At 49.4% G+C, this 16,118-nt stretch overlaps 1 protein-coding gene across 5 annotated transcripts in view; it reads left to right on the forward strand.

The window, feature by feature from the left end:
* PRMT2IP (PRMT2 interacting protein) overlaps positions 1–16,118 on the forward strand; it is a 55,508-nt gene that overhangs the window by 17,958 nt on the left and 21,432 nt on the right. For 2 of the 5 annotated variants that reach the window (XM_006126260.5, XM_006126262.5), the window contains exons 1-2: positions 6,128–6,238; positions 6,867–7,236. The exons of 1 other annotated variant lie outside the window; for it this stretch is intronic. The gene's annotated coding sequence lies outside the window, so the exon portion shown is untranslated. 2 more of the 5 variants (XM_089781962.1, XM_006126261.5) reach the window with 2 other exon arrangements.

Consider the following 16,118-nt stretch of genomic DNA (forward strand, 5'->3'; position numbering starts at 1 on the left):
TAGAGAGGTGGTGGAATCTGCATCCCTAGAGGTTTTTAAGTCTCAGCTTGACAAAGCCCTGGCTAGGTTGATTTAATTGGAAATGGTCCTGCTTTGGGCAGGGGGCTGGACTTGATGACCTCCTGAGGTCTCTTCCAGCTCTATGATTCTATTATTCTAATTGCAATACACCTGTATTGTTGTACCCAGCCTATCTCCAGATGAACAGCATTTGGACATGCAACAAATTGGCTCTTGCCACCTCCTCCTATTTAAAGAAGAGCTACTGCTGGTGGTGAACTGCTATTAGTTATCTGTTCTTCATGCTTTGCCACTGTACAAGAGTAGCACTCAGCTCCTGCAGTACATAGGAGAAGAGGGGGGCCAGGAGGCAGTGCATACAGAGAAGGAGCTGGCTGGTAGGCTGCTTCCTCATTATTGCTCCAGACCTGATCTAGTGGCGGCTGACTGAGCTTAGACAGAAAGGTAGGTGAGACCCTGTAAGACCCTGGGGGAATGTGGCAGTGGTATCACCTAGCAATGAAACATTTTATGGTGGCAATTCACCATCCACTCTTCAGTGCTCTGTATGATGAGAAGGACACAGCATTGCTGAGTGGCATCTGAGAGTTCTAATTCTGCCCTTACCACTGGCTTATTGGGGAAGTCATTTACCCTCTTAATATCTCTTTCTGTATAACAAAAGTGATAGAAATGTAGCCGTGTTAGTCTGGGGTAGTTGAAGCAAAATGCAGGACAATGTAGCACTTTAAAGACTAACAAGATGGTTTATTAGATGATGAGCTTTCGTGGGCCAGACCCACTTCCTCAGATCAAATAGTGGAAGAAAGTAGTCACAACCATATATACCAAAGGATACAATTTAAAAAAAATGAACAAATATGAAAAGGACAAATCACATTGCAGAACAGAAGGGGGATGCGGGGGGGTGGGAAGGGGGAGGAAGGAAGGTAAGTGTCTGTGAATTGCTGATATTAAAGGTAGGGAGAGTGGGATGTTTGTGAGTTAATGGTATTACAGGTGATAATTGGGGAAACTGTCTTGGTAATGGGTGAGAAAGTTCAAAGACTTGTTAAGTCCTTGTTGGTAAGTGTCGAATTTTAACATGAATGACAGTTCAGAGGATTCCCTTTCAAGTGCAGATGTAAAAGGTCTTTGTAGCAGAATGCAGGTGGCTAAGTCATTTAGGGTATGTCTACACTACCCTCCTAGTTCGAACTAGGAGGGTAATGTATGCATACCGCACTTGCTAATGAAGCCCGGGATTTGAATTTCCCGGGCTTCATTAGCATAAGCGGGGAGCCGCCATTTTTAAATCCCCGCTGCTTCGAACCCCGTGTAGCGCGGCTACACGGGGCTCGAACTAGGTAGTTCGGACTAGGGTGCCTATTCCGAACTACCGGTACACCTCGTTTCACGAGGAGTAACGGTAGTTCGGAATAGGACCCTAGTCCGAACTACCTAGTTCGAGCCCCGTGTAGCCGCGCTACACGGGGTTCGAAGCAGCGGGGATTTAAAAATGGCGGCTCCCCGCTTATGCTAATGAAGCCCGGGAAATTCAAATCCCGGGCTTCATTAGCAAGTGCGGTATGCCTACATTACCCCGCTAGTTCGAACTAGCGGGGTAGTGTAGACATACCCTCAGAGAGTGTCCTTTCTGGTTAAAGTGGCAAGAAACTGTTTTCTCTTTGTGATCTTGTCTGATATCTGTTTTGTGGGCATTAATCCTTTGGCGAAGTGTCTGAGATGTTTGTCCAATGTACATAGCAGACGGACACTTTCGGCACATGATAGCGTAGATTATATTTCTGGATGCGCAGGAATATGTGTTCTTGATCTTATAACTCACTTGGTTAGGTCCAATAATGGTATCAGCAGAATGAATATGTGGACAAAGCTGGCAACGGGGTTTGTTGCAAGGGAAGGTACCAGGGTTGGTATTAGTGTGGTATGTCCTGTGGTGGTTGGTAAGAATCATCTTGAGGTTAGGTGGTTGTCTATAGGAGACTATGGGTCTGTCTCCCAGAGCCTCTTTGAGTATGGTATCCTGTTCCAATATAGGCTGTAGTTTATTGATAATGTGTTGGACAGGTTTAAGTTGGGGGTTGTAGGTGATGACAAGTGGTGTTCTATTGTTGGTTTTCTTGGGTCTGTCTTGAAGTAGATGGTTTCTAGGTATTCGTCTAATCCTCTGAACTGTCATTCATGTTAAAATTCGACACTTACCAACAAGGACTTAACAAGTCTTTGAACTTTCTCACCCATTACCAAGACAGTTTCCCCAATTATCACCTGTAATACCATTAACTCACAAACATCCCACTCTCCCTACCTTTAATATCAGCAATTCACAGACACTTACCTTCCTTCCTCCCCCTTCCCACCCCCCCGCATCCCCCTTCTGTTCTGCAATGTGATTTGTCCTTTTCATATTTGTTCATTTTTTTTAAATTGTATCCTTTGGTATATATGGTTGTGACTACTTTCTTCCACTATTTGATCTGAGGAAGTGGGTCTGGCCCACGAAAGCTCATCATCTAATAAACCATCTTGTTAGTCTTTAAAGTGCTACATTGTCCTGTATAACAAAAATAACACTTCCTGGAGTAAGGTGAGGGTGAATTGCTGGCTAGCTAATGTTTGCACAGCTCTCTGAAGAGGATAAGGGCTAAATATCAATGGCAAGAAATGCACTTGGGACTGATGCCTTGTGTAGTCACATTTACTTGTGTGAAGTGCATGTAAATACTGTGTGATGTTATTGGATTTTAACATGGACACGCAGATCAGGGTTGCACCTGCTGTTGGGATGTTTGCCCCAAATTTTGTACTAAGTGGGCCAGGCGAGGTGCTGATGCTTTTTCTGATTCTGTTTATGCTATTCACATGCATGTATGAATTGTGTATTTAAAGTTGTAAGTATTGGCTATGTACTGGTATTTCAAGTATTTGCTTCTGGGATACAGCAAGAGGCCTTGCCCACCTATTGTGAACCGGGCCTACTCAAATGAGTAGCCATCATGGATATTGGCCCTTAAGTGTTGCCAATACACATCTGTGGAATTCTGCTGCAAACTTGCAGTCAAGCATGTATGTACCCCATGGTCGCTTGCCTAAAAAGGACATGAACAGGTAACTTGCTCATGTCACATATTCCATTTTGGGAGATACCTTCACACAGTGGGCAAGATTGTGAAAAGGACCATAGGGGATCTTCCACTTCAGAAGCAGCTTTGCTTTGAATTGGGCCTGGAAGAATTGTTAACCCATCTTAACAAAGGATGTACTCCAGTGTATTCCATCTCTCCTAAGAGCCTCCACGGGGAACCTTGTGATTGGTGTATGTAATGTGACTTCTTTAACAGTTCTGCTCTCAACCTTTTCTTTCTCTTTAATAATAAACCTTTAGATTTTAGATTCTAAAGGACTGATATGGTGTTCTTTTGGATAAGACCTAAGGTATAAACTGGCCTGGGAATGTGGCTGGTCCTTTGGGATCAGGAGTTGGTGAGGTCGGTTTTCATAATCTCTCATCTGAGTAAGGTGTGGTGCTGGTTATGGCACAGGTAAAGCTGGAGTGTCCAAAGGGGTTGCTTGGGTGACATCTTGCTGACCAGTGTGGCACCTGAAGTGTTCTTTGATCGGTTTCTGCCTTATAGTGGAGGACCTCCAGTCTTGGGTTGTAAATAGTCCTGTTTCTAAGATATTTGCCCTGATTCTACCCTTTCAGCAGTTCCCCCCCCTCCCTCCCAGAAACTGTTATACTACAAACTGTCACATCAGGCTGGAAGTCTTGTGTGCCCTCTGCATGAAGGCAAATAGAGCAAGGCAGTGAAGTATCAGGCTTTTAACATCTGTCTGTTTGCAAAGTGGTGTTATACCGACTCCTCCTCTCCTTAAACTGAAGAATGTTGTCCTAATCTATAACAAAAAACACTAACACGGCTACATTTCTACCACTATTCTACATGCTAATCTATAATGATCCGCACCACTGTAAAAATGTTCCCAGGGGATCTTATTCTGAGCCCCCTATTAATACATATTGCTGGCTGCTCAGAACTTCAAAAGAGAAGTCCTAGATTTCATGGCTCTGTCCACATAGGCCGGTTACAAGCCCTCTGTTTATTTTAGGACTCCCTGGCAGTGCCAGCACATGACCTCTTGGCTTCTAATAGGATGTTGCACCATTAGGCGAGGACAAGATGTTATCATGGGCTGATGCAGAAAGTAGCGTCATCGTGACGCAACTATTTCCTCCCACTGGCAAAAGACAAAATAAGTAGTCTCATGTCTGGGAGTGTTTTTAAAAATACAACTCTTTCCTTGGGGAAGAGGAGAGACGGGAGAATGATCTTTGGCCTCCACTTGGTTATCTTTCTCTTTATAGCTCAGTTCACGGGGAAGAAAGAATTGTTTGTGTTTGTGTGCGTGTGTGTGTGTGTGTGTGTGTGTGTGTGTGTGTGTGTGTGACTACAGGGCTGTACTTATCAGAAATAAACTGCGTTGTAAACTCATGCCCAGAAATCAGTTTGTTGGGGTTGGACAGAGTAAGGGTGTGTTTGTTCTACTTGAGCTCTTTCCAGAATCAACAAAATCTACATGCAGGCCTGGAATAGCTAGATGTTCCTGGTAACAGAAGTGATGAAATTAACAACAAGCTGTAGGCTCCAGAGTTAACATGTGACTGAGATGAATAAAACATCGCTCTAAGAATGACTCAAATTACTATTCAAAGCTACCTGCTGATTCAAGAAGACACACTACATGGTTCACAGTCAGAAGTGACGTGTTTTTTGTTTTGAGCGAAAGTTTAAATTCTTAGACGCTGATGCCATTGCTCAGCCCGCTTCCTGCACGTGCTCCGAGAGACAAGAGCAGTTGGCTCTCTAGTGAGATCATTCTTCAATAGAAAACCAATCCATTTATGAGCCTCGGTGCAGTTTGGGGCTGGCCAACTCTCACTAGCATGGCACAGAAGTGAGGGTTCCTCATTTCAGAGTGGTTCTACACTGGTCTTCATTAGTGGTTGTTCCAGCTCATATGTTAAGAGGGGCTTTAAACCTCAACCAATGACCAGTCAGTTGTGGGTTGAAGTTCTAGTGCTGCTTTAGTATTGGGAACAGGCAGCTCTCATCTTTAACTGAGGACGAGGAACCACGAAGCCCAGGTCCCAACTGATTTCTGGGGACCACAAATGGAAAAAGACTCATGGGAGTGAGGTCAAAGGTAAAGGCAGTGGCTGTTGCTGAAGGACACGGAGCAGAGCTTCCCCTACAACAATGGTTGTTCCTCCAAAGGTGTATAGGGCATAAGGAATTGTGCTCTGAGACATGACTGAACAAGGGAACGGAAATAAACCCGACAGTCAGTAAGCACTTTCCTATCCTGCTCTCTCCTCCTGGTATGATGTATGGCACCTTGGCCAGTGCCAGGAGAAGGTTGCTACAGAGGCTGTGTGACGTTGTGGGGCTGTGTGTGTGTGCATCAGGAGATGTGGGGAGAAATGCAACCAGGATCTCAGTAAGAGGTTGCAGCCCCTCTTCCAGCTCCTCTAAAACCTAATGCACCCTACAGAGACAAGCACTGGGATCTCAGTGCCAGGACAGGAGTTAAGGGAGTTTGTGGACTATGCCAGGTACATGCCTACGCTCATACCCTGCAGAGGAGCCACCAACTAATATTCCCAGTGGGCTGTGGCTGGAGTACAGGCTCGCTTGCTGCAGGTGGTACATGTCCTGCCACCTGCTCTCAGGGCAGGGCAAAAGGGCAAGGAAGCGGATGGTGTGAAGCATGAGCATGCACAGATGTCTCCTGGGTGTGGTTTGGCAGCAGCCCGGTGGGCCACCATAAAGCCAGCTCAGATGGCGTGCTGCAGGGCTTGTAGGGCGCGGGTCCAAGTGTGAGTTCTGGAGGGTGAAGGGTGGGACACCCTCCTGCAGGACCTACGAACAGCCAGGCTGGGTCAGACTATAGGTCCATCTAGCTCAGTATCCTGTCTTCTGATAGTGGCCGGGGCCAGTGCCAGGTGCCCCAGAGGGAGTGAACAGAACAGGGAATCATCAAGTGATCCCTCCCCTGTTTCCCAATCCCAGCCTCTGACTAAAACACCCTACACTCACCAGCAGCAAGTGGGAGAGGAGCAGGCTGGGGCTACAATGCTCTGCTTCTCCTGTCACTGCCTGTGAGTGCAGGATCTGTCACCCGCCCCTCGGGGCTGTCTCTGCTGGGGGGAGAGGTAGGGCCTGGGGGAGAGGGATCCGTCCCCTAGGTGGGGGGAGGGGTCATGTGGCTGGTGCCCCCTGGCTTCCCCCTCACACCCTGCCCTGGCTGGGGAGGCAGACGAGGTCCTGGCTGCCTGCCCTGCAGGGGACTCAGAACACCTGCAGAGAGGCTGCCCAGGGCGGGTGCTGACCCCCTGCCAGAGCTCAGACAGGACCAGTTTGTTCCTGGAGCCCCAGCACCCTGCCCGGAGGGGAAAAGCACCAGGTCAGCCCAGTCCACCCTTGCTGCCAGCCAGCCCCCTGGCCGGCTCTGCAGGGCGCACCCCGAGCCGGGGCCCGGCCCCAGGCTGTCCATGCCCTGGCTTTGGCACAGCTCCTGCGCTGCTCCGCAGCCCGTGCCGGAGCCGGGCCCGCGCAGCGCCCTGACTCTCCCGCGAGGGAGGCGAAGTCCCTGCCTGTGGCCGCGAAACGGCGAGTCTCGGCACCCCCACGCCCAGGCTGGGCGCACAATCTCAGCCCGCCGCGCCGCGCCGCCAGCCCGTCTTCCCTGCCAACTCCTCCCTCTTCCCCACCCTCTCCCTAGGGCCCCCTGCTCCTGCCCCCCTTCCCCTTCCTCCCACTGACTTCCTCTTGACAATGCAGCGGGCTCCGCTCAGGCCGGCAGCGCCTCCCCGCCAGTCCCTGCGCTGGAGCGTGTTCTTCCCCTCCTGATCCGGAGCAGCCCGGGAGGAAGAGCTGGCCAGGACGGACCGCGGAGCCCTGGATGCCTGCCTGCCCCGCTCGCTCTCACCCGGACACCGGGGGACTGGGACCGGCGCTCCTGGGGCTGTCCTGCTCGGAGGTGGATGCGGCGCGGCTGGGAGCGCACGGCGGGTCTGGCGAGAGGGGGACCCAGGTGTGGCTGCGGAGCGCCCTGCCCCGCGCGCAGAACCCCCGCTGGCTGCGGACCATGCGCCTGGGGAAGGCCAGTTTGCCTGCGGGGAGCAGCCGAACCCGGCACCAGCAGCCACAGGTAAGCTCAGCTGCCAGCCGGTCACGTCAGGGCAACGTGCCGCGGGCCAGGCGAGACACGTCGGTCTCTTGCTGGGCCGTCCCCGGCTGCCCCCCCGCTCAGCCGAGATGGGCACTGCCAGTCGCGCAACCTAGGGCTGGGGCAGAAGTCACGTCAGCACTGCCCTCCCTAGCGCCTCTCCCCCGCCTGACAAGCCGCCGCGGAGCTTGCCGTGTGGGGCCGGGAGCGGAGAGGAACCGAAAGATCTGTTATTGCATCAGATTACTGGCCGCCGGGGGAATAGAAACTGCAGAGGTAAATGTGGCTCCTGCCGCCCTAGGGAACCCTGCAGCGACTGTGCAGAAGCCAGCGTGGGGCTCCGAGGCGGCGGGCTCTTTGGCCATCCCCCTTTCTTGGGCATCACCCAGGCTTTTAGAGAGTTGTTTAGTCTACTCGGTGGATTTGGACTAATGCCAAAAATGTGCTTCTCAGAATCATTCTGTGATGTCTCGTGGCACGATCCTGCTTTTTTCTTTACCAACTGGAACCACTTGGTTTTAAAGAAATCTCTCCGTTACGAAAATAAATAGCCCTCATCTTGTATTACACGTCGCCTTTTCTTCCTGGGGTTTGGAGGGGTCGCAGCACGTGTGCCAGCACAATTGCTAGAGAGGAAGAGTTCTCAAATTAAAAATTGCTGCGTATAGATTCTTCTATAATCTGATCATTAAAAAGGCCCTTTGTGTGTTTCTTATTTCTCTTCCATTTCATCATTCTTTAGTAGCGATAAAATGACTGGAGCCTGGCCTGTGGCCATGAGAATAACTTTCAGCAACTGGTAATATAAGCCTTTGAAAAGGGGCTGGTCCTAATCCGCCCCCTGACACAGTAGTTATATATGCTATGGAGAGCAGCGAGTTTTCCCATCCCCCGGTAGGCTCCTCCCCCCGACTGTACTGGGTTTTTATTAATTCCTACAGATCATCTGTTTCTCGTTGGATGGTGAAGAGAATAATGGGCTTCAGGCTTCAGTTACAGCTTCTTACCCATGTATGGAGAGTTTAGGTTCCTGTGGTTTATGTACAATGTGTCTGGTGGGCCAAACCTGCTTTCAGCTCCCATTGAAATCAACAGGCATTGCATGAACAGATCTGTGGTCAGTAAGGTTTATTTTTATGGTAGCTATAGTGTTTGCATCAACAAAGGGGCTCTGTGGGCAGAGTTTAGGAAATGCCATTTGTGTGAATGTGTGTATATTGAATAAATGGCATGGAAATGATACGTGTGCACATGGTTGAGCTTTTGGCTCTGTTTCTGCTTCAGTTTTCCTTAATTCTTTAATAGCTCATTATAGCAAGTACAGTCAGACTTAAATATTTATTACTTTGTGCCTGTCTTTAAGTGGCCACCAGCTCTAAAAGGCATATGTCTTGGCTTGTTATACAGTCAATTAAACATGTATGTCTGTTTGAACCGGGTCTGTACATAGCAGAGGCATTTCTTGCAAGTATTGTCCTAGCTTTGTTGCTTATTTGCTACAAGCAGTCCGATAAAGCTCTCTCTTTTGGACACCAAGCACACTTAATTGTTTTCCTGCCTTATTGGGCCGGTTCCACACCCAGGCAGAGAGAATTCTTGCTTACTTGTGGGACTTGGAAATAATTCTCCTGTTTGCAATAAAAATGATCCTCCGCTGCAAGTAGGGGCATGTGTGTGTAGGTGAGTACCCAGCTTCTTAACCTCAACTCGAAACAGTGCATTTGGTTAAAGGGAAAACTTGACTTTGCTCTGCCTCACCATTTGAAAGATGCAGGAGAAGAAGCTGTGAAATGCGAGTAAAGGCTTGTACCTTGAACCTTCCATTCCTGATCCTCCCGCTGACCTCATTGCAAACTTGGATCCTACGTCAAAGTCTGCTGGAGAGGTTACTGGGACGTGATCTCCAGGGAACTCTGTCATCGCTAAACTGATATTGCAGCTGTACAGAAACTCCCAGAATTGCGGAGAGAATTCCAGCAGCTTTTGAGCAACATTGGAACATGCTTATGCTGGAAAATCTGACCTTGAGTTTGCAGGCTGCCTATTTCATACAGTGTCCGTTTTGGTTTTACATGGCAGCTGCCTCTAGTGTTCCCCAGAACAGTGCCCAGTTTCTTATGTATTTGCAAGTTATAAATGGATCGAGGTCCTAGCAATAGGATTGACTGGCTCCCACCTCTTTAGGCAGCTAGTTCAAATCCAGCGGGTGTGGCTGGCTCTAGTCACCATAGTGGGCTGTCGAGTTTTTGTCGTGGGAACTGTCAGTCCAATCCCATTCGCAAGTATTCTCAGTGAGCGGGGAACTGTCAGTGCTGAGCTGAGCAAAATGCTGGCCTGAAGACAAGCTCTGGGGAGTTTCAAAGCATGTCTCTCTCCAACAGAAGTTGGCCCTACCAAAGACACAGCCTCACTCACCTTGCTTCTCTCAAAACAGTACAGACCGGAGGCTGCAGTCCTCCCCCATTTTCCATCCGTTGGCTCCCCTGTCTCTATCTGGCCATCCATATCTTGTCCCTGCCCCCAGAATCTTGTGTTCCCATGTACTTCTGGGGCCCAGCTGCACAGCTAGAGCTTTAGAGGAGGCTCTCTAGTCGTTGGGAAAACTGCTGATAAAGAGTGTAGAAACTGAAGAGGATCTGCCTGGGAGTGACTGAAAATCTGTTTAATGATAGGTTGGAAACTTAATTATGAGAGAACTTAATTATGATCCACCTAATCTCCTGGCCAATTACTGATACACTCCTCTGTCAGCCCCAAGAAGCAGCTGCTCTCACCCTCATGGGAGCTGTACTTAGAGTAGGTGTGATAGGACTATAAGACTCCTGTCCTTAGATCTAGACAACTGGCGCGTGGATGAGAGTTAAAAAAAAAAGTGGGTAGATATTTCTTGGCTTGTTGCTACCTGTCTCTTTTGGATTGGCTGGGACTTGATCACTTCGTCATACCACATGGGGGTAGGAGGAGAGAGGCCGATCTGAGAGACTGACACTTGTTATTGCTATATAGATCTGTGGGTCATCTAATCATGTGGAGGAAAGGCGGGGCGGCTGTATTGTGAAGGCCTCGTGAGGGCTCGGCCCCCCGAGGGCTGAATGATAGACACAGTTGTACTTGTTCTGAGTTGTCACAACGAAAACATATTTATGAAACATCCTGAGCAGGCTCTGTGGCCAGAGATGGCAGCCATGTGCTGGGTGGTTTCGTTTAATTTCTGTCTTGTGGGGGGGAAGGCAGCAGGGTGGGAACCTCAGAAATGTGTCAGATGAAGCTGATTGTGACCAACAAGTTGTATGCGCTTCCCCACTTTCTGTTTCAGAGCATGGCTTCTCTTCCTCCCTTCCCCCTCCCCGCTTCTGGGAAAAACCCATCCGAAAACAGGACTACATCTATTTCATCCGCCCACCTTTCTCCCCAGTGATAGTTTGTGAGAGGTTTCAAAATCGCTCACAAAGGCCACCGCACGTGTTGAAATTCATTCAGGCATTTCCCTTTGCCCCCGCTTCCTACACGCAAAGGATGAGACAATAGCCTTTGTTTTTGTAGCTTTATCTGTGCCAGGTGCTTATCAGTTTTGTAACTCATAGGACCACAAACTTATCAACCTTCCTCATTGAAGTAGTTTCATTGGCTTTGTTGGCACCACTTGTATGTGTAAGGCAGGAGTTGGACCTAAAGGTATAATCCCCGTGGAGGCAGCTGAACTATACAAGGAAAAGGGTTCCCCCTACCACTTCTAATAGTAATGTGTTCAAATATTACAAAGAGTTCATGCAAACTGCTTTTAACAACACTTACCACTTATCCAGCTTGTTCATCCTGTTGTGTTTTATCAATAGTGGAAATTGTAATCTATTGCTAAGGCTACTTGTCAAAATTCAACCACAGATTAATTATCAGATGGGCCGTTTATTTGAGATTTGCTGTTAAAAGAAAAATATTTACCCACCCTGCTATTCATGAATCTGGCCCAGAGAGTCTACACACTGAGTGGCAGTAATGATGGGAAGAGAAAACCTAGCCCTTCCTCTCCCCTCCCCCCAGTCTTCTTAACCTTCCTCAGGAGGGCAAAACTTCTCACAGTTCAAGCTTCAAGAGTAGTGTCTCATAATAATGAGTTTAGATATTGCTCACTCAGTGACTGTTAACAACTGCCAAGTTGGCAACAGCCTTAAAGCAAATGTAATCAAATGGAAATACTGCGATAAGAATGTCTACAAAGAACCGCCTATGAACTGACACACAAACCCATTAAGAACTGGAGAGGGGAAAAAGTCCTTTCTGCATTTCAAGTAATAAACACACTGTTGCAGGAATGTAGTATTTATTAATGTATTGGAGGGCTGAGGTTTTTCAGTTAAAGGAATTTGCTGCATTAAAAATAATTAATGGCATTAGAATAACTTAGGTTTTGACATTCATACATCCACGAAGGAGAACGGGATGCGCAGAAGGGAAGGTTTTCCCTTCTCCTATTGTTTTCTGCAAGGCTAGGTTAATCTCAGCAGCCAGTATGTCTTCATTGTGAGGATTACTTATGTGAGTTGGGCCCTGCCTGCTAAAATTGCCACAGCATTGTCACGATCTTATGATGCCAAGCAATTGGCTCCTGTGTCGCTTGGAGGTAGGATGATGGTCTTGCATTAGCAACAAAACTGAATGGTATTGTATCTGCTGCCATTGTTATTGCAGCCTGACTGCATAATTTTTTACCCTTTTTTTTTTTAATTACAAAAGTTTGGAATTTACAGAAAGCAGAGATGAGGGGAAAACCACAGGAAGGCCGTAAAATCTGAGGATCTCTCTATTCTTCACCTCTGTTTTCCAGAAGGTGCATCATGACCATGTGAAAACTGGGAAGGACAAATATATGGAATCCCAGCTACAAAATTTGCTCCCACGTGGTCACGATAGATGGATTTCAACATAAACTCCACTTGAAACACATGCCCAAAGGCCCTCTCTGCTGAGTGCTTAGTTGTGTCTTATGCCAATAGCAAGACGGAGCTTACAGCCTGCCAAAAAGCCCACCTTTGTGTTCTTCTGTCTTCACTAAAGATAGGTGCAAACGCCTCCCACTCCATAACCTGGACACTCAAACCAAGTACGTTTGTACCGGGTGCTGAATGTTGAAGTTTGAGTCTCTTACCCCCCCGAGAGGGCAACAAGATGGCATCCAATACTCTCAAAGTCAGAAAAGCTGCTCTCCTGTTTGGACCTACTTAGGGTTCGTCTTGCTAAACCGGGAAGCATCACCAGGTTCTAATCCCAGCTCTGCGTATAACTCCAGTGGCTTCCTATTTCGCAATGACTCAGTTTCTCCATCTGCATACAAGACCTGATAACAAGGGTGTTGTGAAGCCGTTTGCAAAGACCTTGCAGATCCTCTGATAAGAGTGCTACATGTTTATCTAACTGACATCTGTCTTTATCAGCTCTCTTCTCTCAGGGGCTGGAGAAGAAGGGAATGGGGGTGTGGAAGGTATCACAGGTTGCATGGTCGAGGACTTTAGCACTATAAACAGCCAGCATCATTAAGGTGCTTTTTTAGTAAAGGCGGTTAAAGGTAAATTGCTGAGGAGCCTCCTGATCACATTGACTCACCAATTCCCAGGCACTGGCTTCCTGGGTATGAGGAGAAAGGTGAGACATAAAGGGCATGTGACTGTCCGTCTGTCAGACTCTCTGTTACATAAGGGCAGGTGCATGAGTCTTGTTCAAGGGTGGGCAATAATTTTTGACCGGGGGCCCCTTGAGAAATTTTTGAAGTGGTCCCAGGCTGCCCCGGAAGGGGCGGGGCCTCAGGAAGAAGAGGAGGGGCTAGGACACTTCTGTGCTTTCCCACCCAGAGAACCTGATTGGTCTGGGGAGTGCACAAAGTCTCTTCTCTCCCCCCCGCCCCCCAGAGAACTGCCAGCTCTTCAGAACAGCTGGTGGTTCCCTCTAGGTACCCATGCCCCTGGCAGTGGGAAGAGACTTCTCATGCTCCCCCCTGCTGCCTCCAGGTCAATCAGGGCCTGGGGAGGGGGGAGCACGTGAAATCTCTCGCTCCCTGCCCCCGCCCTGTAAGGGAGCGCCGCGCTTAGAATCAACCGCTAGCTGAGCAGCAGGTTGACTTTAAGCGCTGAACCCCTTGCAGGGCAGAAGGAGACTTCGCATACTCCTCCGCCCCCAAACCCTGATTGGCCTGGGGGCAGGGGAGCACACGCAGTCTCCTCCGCTACCCCCCTCCTCCGCCCTGCAAGGCGCGTGCGGTGCTTAGGAGCACTGCGCCCCTCGCAGGGCGGGAGGAAACTTCGTGCGCTCTCCCCCGCCTGCTCCCCACCCAATCAGGGCTTGGGGGCGGGGGAGCGCGTGAAGTCTCCTCCCACCCTGACAGAAGCACCGTGGGCTTCTAAGTGTGGCACATGCCTTGCAGAGCGGGGGCAGGGCGGGAGGAGACTTCACGCGCTCCCCCCCCTCCCGGGTCCTGATTGGCCTGGGGGTGGGGGAAGCGGCAGGGCCCCTGCGAGCCGGATCCGTGCCTCTGAGGCCTTTTTGCCCACCCCTGCTCGTGTTGCTGCAGTGCCATGTAAATTCCAGCCAGGCTTCTCTGGGAGTCTGGAGATGACTGGCTGTTCATTACTGGACAGTCATCGGTCAGTTGTGAATGGATCCAAGTGCTGGATCTCAAGTGCTTCTCAGCCAGGTGCGTCTGGGCAGAGTCCTGCCAGGGTTTGCCGCGTGGGCCCCATAAGAGGCGCTCTGGGCTTGGCCTTCCTGTCGGACTCCTTGGGAGGCAGGGTGCCACCAGTGATGCCGAAGCCAGTGCCCGAGATCTCCTGAGCGTCCTGTAGCGAGGATGCGGGCTCTCTGGGCTTCTCGGCTGATCCAGCAGGGAGAGCAGCTGTGGCAAAGGAATTTCTTAGCCAAACCCTCCTGCCTGTAAAAAACACTCGGGAGCTACAGATCTCGGAAAGCTCCCGAGCTCCCTCCCCCTGTTGGATCTCCCCTTCTGAGACTCTGCAGTTCCTCAGTGTTCCAGGCTGGGCAGAGCCCAGGACTGCTGACTTTGTAGCTGCTGAAAACTGGCCCCGGCCCTGCTCTGCCTCTTCCCCTCGCTGTAGGCCCATTGCTCTCTCTCATCTTCCCAGCTGGGCTCCTCTGCTCCAGGGCTGGGACAGAAGCTGCAGCCATGCCTGCCGGTCCATGAGAAGCAGCTCCGGCTGAGCAGGGTCTGGTGCGGGTTGATGACCTGATGCCTTCCAGCTGCCTGCAGTAACCAGACTTTTGGTGTCTGGTCAGCCACACTTTCTGGTCGGAGACTGGACAGCTGGCGACCCTAGATAGATTCTGCCCTGCTTCCCTGTGCTCTGAACAGAGACCTGCTCCCAAGTAGTCTGTTTCTAGCTGGGAAGAGCTGCCTCCCCCTTCCAACAAGTCTCCCCCCCACCCATGGGCTCCATGCAGAAAATCTGTTGTTCCCTTGGAGTTGGACCAGCCATACAGCCAATCAAATGGCTTCCGAGTGATGGTCCTTCCCAAGATGACAAGCACCTTTCCTGGGCAGGGCGGCTGTCTGGAACCCAGTACAATTGGCTGCCCAGGGCAAGGGTAGGCATTTGTCCAGCACAGAACACAAGGGCCTGGGACTAACAATCACCCTATTATTCTCCTGAGGAAGTAGGTGCTGTGCACAGCTTCCTAGGGAAAGCAGAAACCAAGCTGCAAAACCCATGCTCAGGCTACCAAGGGAGGTTTTCTCACCCTCTTTCCTCCTCCCCACCCCAAGTCTCTTATCTCCCCTGGATTGTGTCCTGCCCCAGGAAGTGTGATCATGTGCAGCAAGTGCGCAACCAGCTGCTGCTCAGTGAGGCAATGGGTCAGATGAATTCCTGACTTCAGTTGCATCACCCCAGGGATGAATCTACCCCAATGAAATCCCACCATCCAGTTGGCTTTGGGGGGTAGAGGTACACAATCTGCTCAGTTTAAAGATCCCTGTGTCAGTGACAGGGTGGTTTATTCCAGTTCTGCATGGCCCTAAACAACCCAGCTGTTTTACAGGGAAGCATTTCATAGACAATACAGGCCTGAGGATTTCGGCCCTTTGCCGCTGTAATTGAGCCCAATAAATTGTGTGGCTAAAAGTGCATCTTCCTGGAAAGGCAGCTGGTCTTCATATGAAGACATCAAGAGGTGACGACTCCACCATTTCCCTTGACAGCTGGTTCCACAGGGCATAACGGGGAAAACCGTGATTCTCAAACACAAGGGAAAATGAAATAAGCGCAGAATCCTTCCTCCTTCCCCCGCAATCTTGAATATGTGCAATGACCTGAGGAAATAGTTTTCCCTCCCCAAAAGAAAAAGTTGTTGAAACTAAAGGGGGAAGGAAGGGGGAGAGAGAAACAAATTGGAGAGGATTTTAGTACTTAACCACTAAACTCTTATTTTGAATATAACATTTTATAATCTGAAGAAGTGGGTTGTGCCCATGAAAGCTCATGATACAATCTCCATGTTTTGTTAGTCTTTAAGGTGCTACCAAACTATTTGTTGTTTTTTAAGCATTTTCCTGTTACAGACTAACTCAGCTACCCCTCTGACAATTTAGAGTTTTGGGGTGAGAACTGATATATTTTAAAGCAGCAGACTACTTAAAGGACAAGTTAGTCAGATAACCAGCTGAGTAAAGGAGGAGGGAAGTTCTCTGCCACACAATTCAGATTCCAAATTAATCTTCTCAGGAAATGCACAGAGAAACCATCATTTCATCTCCACAGTTAATGTGACTCTGGTTAGATACTGCAAAGAAACAGCCTTTTCTCTCTTACATGGAAGAGTCCTGTGTGACATTGAAAACTGAATATTACTCTCATTGAAGA

This window comes from Pelodiscus sinensis, chromosome 14 (assembly GCF_052426305.1).
Source record: "Pelodiscus sinensis isolate ZL-2025 chromosome 14, ASM5242630v1, whole genome shotgun sequence".
Lineage (NCBI taxonomy): Eukaryota > Metazoa > Chordata > Testudines > Trionychidae > Pelodiscus > Pelodiscus sinensis.